At 37.6% G+C, this 11,007-nt stretch overlaps 1 protein-coding gene across 4 annotated transcripts in view; it reads left to right on the top strand.

Annotated features, from left to right (window-relative positions):
• Nucleotides 1-3,473: 3,473 nt before the first annotated feature.
• Nucleotides 3,474-11,007, top strand: part of MAP3K13 (mitogen-activated protein kinase kinase kinase 13) — a 193,653-nt gene continuing 186,119 nt past the window's right edge. The window contains exons 1-2 of one of the 4 annotated variants that reach the window (XM_073023379.1): nucleotides 3,474-3,639; nucleotides 6,214-6,341. The gene's annotated coding sequence lies outside the window, so the exon portion shown is untranslated. The remainder of the gene's footprint in view (nucleotides 3,640-6,213; nucleotides 6,342-11,007) is intronic. The other 3 variants (XM_073023381.1, XM_073023380.1, XM_007971856.3) reach the window with 3 other exon arrangements.

Below are 11,007 nucleotides of genomic sequence, written 5' to 3'. Positions count from 1 at the left end.
CATTGATGAAACAAAACATATACAATATTTATCAATTAAATTTGCTGTCTTAATGGCATGGTTGATGCTGCCCCAAAACAATTACAATAGTAACACTAAAGATCACTGATCACAGATCACTGTAACAGACATAATAATACTAAAAAGTTTGAAATACTGCAATAATTATCAAAACGTGACAGAGATATGCTATTAGAAAAATGGCACTGACAGACTTGCTCTACACAAAATTGCCACAAACCTTCAATTTGTTAAAAATGCAATATCTGAGAAGCACAAGAAAGTGGTGCACAATACAATGAGGTATGCCTGTACTGAATGTGTATCCATCCCCTCAGGGTATATACAGTGTGTAAATATGAACACAAACTGCTAGAGCAATTTTGCCATCTCAAGGAAAGCTGGCTATAAGTGGAAGCAGATGCTACTGAAGGCAGAGCAAAGACAGAAACAAATATGGGTCCTGGATGATATCGTCGAGTTTCTGAGGCAACCAACCCTGATGCCTTCATAATACTCCAGTTATAGAAGTCAAGATATCCCCTTATTGTTTAAGCCAATTTGTGTTGCATTTTGTGGAAGATGTAAAGATACGCTGCCCAGATTCCCTTTCAAGGAAGTACTTGCTGCCCAGGTGTAGGGAATGCGGTTAGCAGGCAGCCCCTAGCTATTTTCTTCAGGGTCTGCTTCAGCAGCAGAAGGCCACCTTGCTTGAGATTACACCCTTTCTAGGTCAGACAGCAGCTAGTATAAGGGGCTGGCCATTTTAGCCTGACAATGATACTCTTGATGGGCAATACTTACTCTAAAGCTCCCTCTCAGGATGGCTGAGAATTTGCTGGACATGAATAGCAGTTTAACTACTTCCTCTGAACAATCCTGCTTCCACTCCATTCCTAATAAAAATCTTTCTTCTCATCTCCAATGTGGAATACCCAATCTGTGACAAGTTTTCTGTAACATCAGGCAAAAGCATCCTGAGATTCAGTAAGCTAGTCTGAATTAAATCTTGTCTACAGGATGAGAAATGCACTCATGATCTCTTATTTTTGACTTTGTATTAAGGAAGATTTCCAGCATGCACAAAAATAGAGAGAAGAATATAATGAAACAACAATATCAATATATGACAAATAGTTATCATCTGATGCCCTCGTGTATTATTTTAAAATAAGTCCTAGACATTATATTATTCCATCCAAAAATACCATAGTGCACCAGTGTTTGCTTTGAGATGCAATACAGTGCCTTTTTCTCCATTCTTCTCCTAATCCAACTCCTCTTTATATTATCTCATCTTTTCTTCCTCTTCCCACCACCATAGCTTTAAAAAGAGGAAGTGTTTTAATAGGAGAAGGGGCAGGGGTGGCAGTGGTAAGGGATAAAAGGCCCAGAACAAATACTGGAATCCTTTCATTCATTCAACAAACATTTTAGACCTATCCTCTCTCAAAGTCTCAATCATCACTAGTGTAGGCAGTTGTTCAGATAGGTGGTACTGGACAATGATGTTTTTGTTTAGCCAGAAAGGAAGAATGGAAAAGAGTCCCTTACCACCTTTCATCTAGTGGTTACAGTGATAAGTAACATGCATGCTTTCTACTAGATAGATTAATACATGGTTTGTTTTATGGAACAAACAGGAAGCCAGAGGGGTAAAGTGATTTAAGGTCATATGGCTAGTTAATAGCAGAGCTTGGCATAGAACCCAAACAAGTTGATTTTAAGACCTGTGTAAATTTTGATTGTTTGAAACATAAAGATGTCATTCAAATGATTTTAAATTTGATTAAAGCATCAGCCTGTTTTGTATTTATTTGTATTAAGTTATAGTACATTAGTATCAAAGGAGAAAAAGTGCCATTGGTTGAATGAAGGAACAAGATGGGCCTATGAGATAATATTAACATTGAATTATTTTCCATTAAATGGTCCTATTACCAACATTTCAATAATAATAATAATGCCTATGCTAGCTCTGTCATATTCCTAAACAAAGGGTGAATAATTATATTAGAGAAAACTAAATGCAATTATGCCACATCATTGACAGTGCATTCACAGAGTTTATGTTACCTTCTGGAGTTTGTTGGATCTGTTACTTATTCCTGTCCAGTCAGTTAAAATTGAAGGTGGAGCTCACAGGAGCTGATACTTTACACTTTATTTCTGGGTAAATATAAGAAGTTTGCCAGGGGAATGGAAATACTGTGCTTCAAATGAATCACGCAACGGCCACACCAAACATTCAGATGATCATCACAATTAGGCGGCATCTAGGTTACATTGCCCTTGTCTCGCCAGGGCTGGGACTTTCCTAATCCTTTTCACTTGAGAGGGAAGGATTTAAAAGTGAATCTACCCCTACCTTATTAACATTTTGAGGCAGATTTTGGGAATGGGGAGAGGTGGCGAGCATTTTGAGACTCTACTTTTGGTGTTAGCATTGAAACTCATTGTGTGACATTTAGACGCTTCTTTGGATCCCATTTTTCTTACCTGTAACAGCAAGAGGTTGACAAAGTGATTACCTCTAAAAGTTCCTTTCAGTTCTGTCATTCTGTGAAATTTTTGCGCTAAGGATAAATCTTCAGTTCAGCTGGTCCCTTCTGCTTTTTCCTGGGTTGACTTCCTTCCTCCCACAATCATTTATTGAGTATCTCCATGTTCTTGAGGGTAGGGCCTAGGTTTTATTCAACTTTCCCCATTACCTAGCACAATAACTAAGCAGGTTATTTCCAGTAGGGTTAAAGTTGTTTTCTATGTAAGATTCCAACTTTGAATGGAGGGGCTCACAGTTCCAAAGAGGGTTCCAGGCATCATCAATTAACTAAAAGCTGAGTATCCGTAAAAATAAAAAAAAAAAAGTGGGGGGGGGGCGGGAGGCGGGGGGACATAAAGGCTAGCAGGATATCTGGTTCCAGTTGTCCTTAAGCACAGGTATGTTACAACAGGGAATAAGAGTGCATAATAATGCAAAAAGTAATGGTTAACACTCATCGAATGCTTTCAATGTGACAGCGCTTTCAGTGTATTATGTCAAGTAATACAATCGTCCTATTTTCTAGGTACTAGTGTTATGTTTCACACTTGAAGTGGGCACAGAGAGGTTAAGTAACATGCCCAGGCAACACTGTTAGAAGTGGGAGGCAGCATTTGAAACCAGATAGCGAAACCTCACAGCCTGCACTCCTAGCGCTCCACTACGTAGATAAATAAGAAAAATCACAGTAACAATCGTGATTTCTCCAAGAGGCCAGGTGAACTTGACCAGTGATGAATACAACCTACAGAAGGAGCAGAGGGAAGTGGCTGCCGAAAAGAAGGCTAAAGAAGTTTGCAAAAAGATAACATGCACTTTTCCAGGCTAGATACACAGGCCGAGAAGCAAACCGGCGGAATAAAATCCGACAAGCAAGATGTGGAGCGCGCCAGGACGCCAGGTTAACGCAAAGAACAGGTCGGAAGTGACGTCACTAGCCGAGTCTGGCGCTCGGCGGGACTGCAGGTCCGGTGGAATTCCGGCCGGACGCGGCGCACGGGAAGTTACGCAGGGGAGGCGGTACCTGGTTGTGGAGGGTGACGCCATGGGCGGGGCGGAGCGTCTGGGATCCGCTGGGAGCCTCGGATCCCCGACAGGTAACCTGCTGGCGGGATCTGAACTGGGGCGAGGGTGGCAGCTGGGGTTGATGGCCTAGGTCGCTCGGGGCCCTAAGCGCGGGCGGACACAGGTTAGGTAATGGACAACATTAGGTCGTGGCTGGAGAAAAGGCTCCTTGGCATGAGACTCCCTGAGGGGTTGAGGATATGGAGAACTCTTGGGAACTTGGTCTTGGGGGCCCGAAGTCGTCGAGGAAATACAGACAGGTTGAGTCTTCTCAGAATCAGACATGGCTGGGGCCATGGGTTTCCGATCATTGGCGCGTATGTTGGAGAGACGGAGCCTGGGACACTGAGATGAGTTGACCTAGGGTTCACCTACCCCGACCTGTTCTGCTAATAGGGGACAGGGACCTCAACTTTTTGTCTCTTAACTCGTAGCACAATGCCTTGCCGCAAGTGAGCATTCTTTAGATGCTGTCGAAGGAATGAATGAATGAATGAATGAATGAATGAATTAACCAACCAACCTGATTCTGGCTCCCCGGCAGAACCTCTCCCAAATTTCAGTATTCTAACCTCTGAATATAGAAATGACTCCAGTTTAGTTTGCTAACCAGTGTTTTATGAGGATGCTGGTGCAGCAGATACCCAGGACATTGTTGGTTTTTGTTAGTTTTGTCTTTTATGGTTATTGAAATTTAGAAATGTGTCTTAGTATTCTTATCCGGGTGGAGAGGGTGAGTCACTTACTTTGGCTTCTTTCAGGTTCCTTTACTTTTCTGGGAAGAACTTGTAGGGAAATGATACCAGGGAGGAGTTGGACCGTTGTAAACAAACTGCTGTTATAGCAGTGACTGCTCTTAATGCTTTCTTTTAAGCAAAGTAAACTTACTTTCCTTTTTTTTTTTTTTTTTTTTGAGACGGAGCCTCGCTCTGTCACCAGGCTGGAGTGCAGTGGCGATCTTGGCTCACTGCGCGACCTCCGACCCCCTGGTTCAAGTGATTCTCCTCCCTCAGCTTCCCGAGTAGCTGGGATTACAGGCACACGCCACCACCCCCAGCTAATTTTTGTATTTTTAGTAGAGACGAGGTTTCACCATGTTGGCCAGGATGGTCTCGATCTCCTGACCTCGTGATCCGTCCACCTTGGCCTCCCAAAGTGTTGGGATTACAGGCGTGAGCCACTGCGCGTGCGGCCACTTTCCTTTTTCTTAATGGTTTCTTCATTATCTTATACGTAAGTGTACTACTTACATTTGAGATGTGAGAATTATAACTCACTATAATTATAATTGAGAATATACCTTATATTTTTGATTATGAAAATGAAAATAGTAGTTTATAAAAATCCAGTCAGAGATTACACCTGGTGTTTATAAGTAAGGTTAACTCCTTCCAAACAGTTATATTAATAGAGGGTCCCCAAAAGAAGATTAAACTGTTTCCTTTGTTGGAAGTACTTGTTTAGGTGTCTTAAATGTGATCAAGAGTGGGGCCGGGCATGGTGGCTCACGCCTGTAATCCCAGCGCTTTGGGAGGCCAAGGTGGGCGGATCACTTGAGGTCAGGAGTTCAAGACCAGCCTGGCCAACATGGTGAAACCCCGTCTCTACTAAAAATATGGAAAAAATTAGCCGGGCAGGGTGCGATCCTGTAATTCCAGCTACTTGGGAGGCTGAGGCACGAGAATCACTTGAAGCTGGGAGGCGGAGGTTGCAGGAGCAGAGGTTGTGCCACTGCACTCCAGCCTGGGCGACAGAGTTAACTCCTCAGGAAATATAAATAAATAAATAAAATATAAAATATAAATAAATAAAATTTAAAAAATAAAAATTAATTTTAAAAATGTGATAAAAAGTGGGAAGGGACCTAAAAAACAACTACTGTAACCTTACTGGTTTTGGTTGTCAAATGGAAAAAAAGAGCAGATGAGACTGTGGTCAGGCTGTGTAATGAAATCTTGGCATGAATCACTACCTAGTCCAGTGAGGTGAATGTGTGTATGGACCACATAATGAGATAGCAGCTCTGGTTTCAGAATCTTACCGTTTTAGATTGGGTACAGTAGGAGTAGGAAACCCTGAATTTATGCCACATGCATGTGTGTGTGTGTGTGTGTGTGTGTGTGTGTGTGTGTGTGTGTGTGTTTTACAGAGATGAAACTTCTTAAGCATTTTTTAGATATAAAAATCTAAGATGTTCTCAAAATAGGTTGAAAACTCCAAAAAGTTGACATGTAAATATATTATTGCACTGTTTAAATTTTAAGTTTACATACCCTTAAACCTTGTTTTCCCAGTTTCTGGAAAGTGCCTAGAATCATGCCCATTTGTGTATACTGTTACTGTGGTACCACCTTTAGAATACATAAAATTATGGTACAAAGGCATGTTTTGAGATCCTGTAGATTTATGTTAATATTATTATCTTACTTAAAAATCCAGTCTAATTTTGCTACCTCAGTCTCCTGTTCAGTGTCAATCTGTTGTTCAGTGTGATGTCCACTAAATTGTGGACATCTAAATGTCTGTGTAGTATAACTTTTATTCATAATGAGTTGGTATCTCAGTGGTAACTTAGGTCTGTACATTGACATTCTTGAGGTTTTTAGTTTTGCAGAACACTGATATCTATGGACTCTAAAAATGGACTTCATTTAAAGAAACTCACGGACCATTAATGGACAAAAACATGAGTCAATATGTATTGTGGCATTCAAATCGTAGCACTTTGGGAGAGGTAAGTAATTGACTGTGTTTTATGTTTGTTGAGATGGTAGAACAATGTTAAATTTGCCTAGGAAATTATAGGATTGTAATTGAAAAGTACAGTTCTTAATCTCTTTATGTTTTAATCAGGACCTTCCAAAGAAAGGTTTGTTTTGTATATATGAAGCAATTGTTCTTATTTTCCTGTAAAGTTGATCAGAAATTGAAGATTGGCAAGCTATATTTATATTGTTCCTGGAAAGTTACTGCTCTGCTTTCTTTTTTTAGGGGCGAACCCCCTTTCAACACTTTACATCTTGGTAGAAATAATTTAATCTGTGGATACCCTGTAGAAATGAGGCCTCAAATAGTCATTTAAATGATCTTGCATCCAAGTTTGGCTATGTAATAGTATATGTATCAAATCTACTGATCAATTTTATCTTGTGCCTCAGATTTAAGCAAGAAAAGAGGCCCAAAAATGTCTTTTTTTCTTTTTCCTGCCTTATTCATGCTATTTTTTTTTTCTTTCTTGTTTTAAAAAATATATTAGATGGTTGATTCTCCAGGCCTTTTATCTTTCTGTCTCAAGGGGGTAAAATTTATTTTCTCCCATTTTACCTTTTTTAATTGATCGGTTTGTTCATTTTCAGAACCTTAACTTCTAACTTTATGATAATATTTGTCACCCTTTAATCACTAAGCATTGAACTTGTAGTTTTTTTCTGGTCTCCTTTGTAGATACCCTGGCTTCTTATTTAGAATTTGCTTAATTCTATAGCAGGCAGTACTTCTAGGAATTCATCTTTCAGATTTATTTGGCCTTACACACAGAAATTTGCATACAAAGATTTTTGTCACCATATTGTTTGAAATTTAAAAAACCTGCTAGAAATAGCCTAACTGTGTTTCAACAGAGGTCTAGTTAAATGACTGTCTTTATACAAAGTAATACTTTGCAGCTCTTAGGATAAAGTAGTTACAGAGATGCAGATATGGAAAAATCTCTAATACACATTGTTAACTGATAAAACAATAAAAAGAACTATACATACAGTATGTTTTCATCTGTGTTTATATAAAGCATACATTAATATACATACATACAAAATTTCTTCAAACCTGTGTAAGGAATTATTGACAGATAACCCTGGGAAATGAGACTAGAGGCCTAGAGTAGGAAGAAGAGACTCACATCTCACAATTTTTCCGTATACTATTTCTGGTGGGTTGATTTTTTTTTTTACTATGAACATGTTTGTATTTTCATAATACTAAGAAACAAACAGCAAGTCTTTACAATAATTTAACAATTATGAGAGCCTTTTACTATTCCCTTATGACTTTCTGTTCTTATAATACTTGGACTATTTAGAAGAAGTGGGGTGACATAAGTGAGTTAAGATTTTTTCAGAGCTGCAATCTATTCCAATCCATTGTAATAGATTTTAAACCTTGACGTTAGATTGTTACTATTAATAAGATCTTAAGAATACTAAATGCTTAGTCTTGCCGAATTCAGTATTCATTTACAGTATACTGCGTGTTGCTGACCTGACCAGGTAATATGGTGGGTGTTACTATTGTTTGCAAGCTAGGTTAGTATTGCTGTGGCATAGTTCTGAACTTCACAGTATTACTGAATAGGATGAACTTTGTTTTATTTGAACTGCTATTTAGGGACTTTTTAAACAACTCATTATTATTTTACTTTGTTCTTGATGTTTAGAACTGGCTTAAGGCATTGCGAAGAATGGCTTGTTCTGTTAGTAAAATCAGTAAACCAGAAAAATAAATTATACAATTGGTAATCTCATTTTGTATTTACTTTTAATTAGCTGATTATCTGCCTCGGGAATGCAGCAGAAAATTCTGGTGACTTTTACTTAGATAATCATTTTTGTCTTCCCACACTTTTATTGTAGGACATTTGGAATAGTAGTAATAGATAAGTAAAATGAATTATATGAAACATTTAAATATATAATAATCTTTATTTTTTAATAGGGATTTTATTAGAAACTTGCTTGAGAATAGGCTTTGTACGACACATACCTATATGATACCACTTATTGTGTGTCTGTTAAAAATCATAATGAAGGCTGCTAACTAGTGGTTGAATCATGATTAGTAGAATAGAAGAAGTTATAGGCTCACGCCTGTAATCCCAGCACTTTGGGAGGCTGAGGCAGGTGAATCACCTGAGTTCGGGAGTTCGAGACCAACCTGACAACCATGGAGAAACCCCATCTCAACTAAAATTACAAAAAATTAGCCGGGCGTGGTGGCACATGCCTGTAATCCCAGCTACTCAGGAGGCTGAGGTAGGAGAATCACTTGAACCCGGGAGGCAGAGGTTGCGGTGAGCCGAGATCACACCATTGCACTCCAGCCTGGGCAAACTTGGCAGAGTATTTTGCATATACTCATCTCTGTTAAATGATGCTTTGTTTCCTAATGTCCTTGGGATTAATCACTATCATCATGAAGGGGAAATCAGTGAGTGGGATGCCTAGAGTAAGACTCTTTATTCTTGCTAAGTGAATGGATAGCAATGAATTGAATCCAAGGACAGATTGTTTTCCTAAATCAAGAGGATAGAATATGGTAAAGATGACATGGAGAGAAAGGAGATGAACCTGAATGTAAAAGTTACATGTAGAGAACACAGAATTGAGGAAAGATGCTTCTATATGTGTGTGTATATATGTGTGTACATAGATATATAGTATATAATATCTACATCTATGTATGTTGCATACATATATGTTATGGAAACATATATATTTATATAGAGAGAATATATATATTCCAGACATATATGTATGTGTGTATATGTATATACACATAGATAAAGAGAAAAGATACATATACATATATATATATCTATACACACACACATATATATATATGCGCGCGCACACACACACACACACACACACACACTCCGGAAAACCAGATAGGAGGTTATCCAGTTAGTCAATGAGGAAAAAAAAAAAGCGCATTAAGTCCTTAGAGCTGGGCCTGTCATAGGCTAACTCATGATTTTGTGAGTAGCTTAAATAATTTTGGAAGTTTTAAGATTATTCACAGAATTGAAATGACAGGAAGGCAGACCTAAGCTTAAGTGAGAAAATTAAAATCTAGCAACATAAACTATTATGTTAACCATATCTTTTGAGATTCTGTTTTGTGTTGTTTTGGGGAGGGGAGAAAGAATAGAGAACTCAAAAATTTATTGATGTTCAATTTGAATTGAACTAGAACATAAGTATTTCCTAGCATTCCAATTGTTTATGACCAAGATTAAACAGATCCCATTAACCTATAAAACATTAATGCACAAAAACTCATTTGATTACCTTGCAGAACAGGAGAACTGTTCTTAATCAATGCTTTGATCCTATAAAAGGGCAATTGTAATGATCTAGATTGAGGGGACTGGAACTATTTAGAAGACTTTGGAAGGGTTGGAGAAACTCCATAGGAAGTATACTTGTTCTTTGTTATTTGAGGCCAAATTTCGTTCAAAATAAGAGAAAGTATAGAACTATTAATAATTAGCAGTGAAGCAGACTGTGTTGAGAGGCAGTGAACTCCTGGTAATTTGGGTTGCTTAAGCAGATTTTGAACATCAGGAACACTGTAGAGGGGATTTTTCATCCTCTTTCAAATCCTAAAAACTTTTTTGTAGTGTAATAAAGTGATTTATTGTAGATGGGTTTAATCTCTTATTCCTATATTTAAATACTGATAGCTAACATATCCACTGGTCACTTATCCATCAACCTCACCTCACCCATAACCAGGACATAAATTTTAAAATTATTTGAACTTCAAATTATAAGACATAAAATCAACATGCTTTTCTCAGATCCTTACTCAGTTTACTTTTATTTTAGACACAATTCTGATAGGCTTAATTAGCTGGCATCTAATTCCATGAGATATTAGAAGTAACAAATCATGAATAGTCCAGGTGCTCCTATTAGATGCAAAGAAAAAAAGAAAAAACTCATAAAGCAGACCAGCTAATTTAAAATTGTAGCAACCTGAGTCCTTTTGATAAGATGAAAACAGCTCTATATTAATGGATATTCAAAATGATAACCCTGACTGAAAAGAAATAATTTATGTTTAGTATTTTCTATTGAAGAAGGGAAGAATACCTGAATTTTAGAAAGATCTCTTCAGTGTATTTAATAACAAAAGACAGTCGGACAGATATTTTGGCATTTGGAGAGGCTGCATTGTATAGTGGAAAGAGCACAAACTCTAGAGTAATATAGACAGATTTGAATCTGGCCTCCAGTCTATTAATTAAGTTTTATTATTCATTTCAAGCCTCAATTTCCTCAGCTGTAAAAAGGAATTTACTGAAGGTTAAAGTCTTGCCTAAGTAAAAATAGCTATTGTTATTATTTCATTATTACCATAAAGCTGAGTTTATCTTGATTAAAAAAATTTTTTGGCTATTCAAGTAGAGCAAGAACAAACTTATCTAATAGTTTTAGTGTAAGTTTAATATATATAATGCTAATAATGGTGATGGCATGCTTGAAAAAAGTTTTTACAAATTATACAAGTAATTCATATCCACCATACAAAAATTAGGTTATAGAAAATATACCTAAGCAAAACAAGGAATAAAGTTGTCAGAATCCTTTATCACTATAATATTTTAGTGCATGCTTCAT

The sequence above is a fragment of the Chlorocebus sabaeus genome, chromosome 15 (genome assembly GCF_047675955.1).
Source record: "Chlorocebus sabaeus isolate Y175 chromosome 15, mChlSab1.0.hap1, whole genome shotgun sequence".
Taxonomy (NCBI): Eukaryota; Metazoa; Chordata; class Mammalia; order Primates; family Cercopithecidae; genus Chlorocebus; species Chlorocebus sabaeus.
This window is presented reverse-complemented; position numbering and strand designations above follow the sequence as displayed.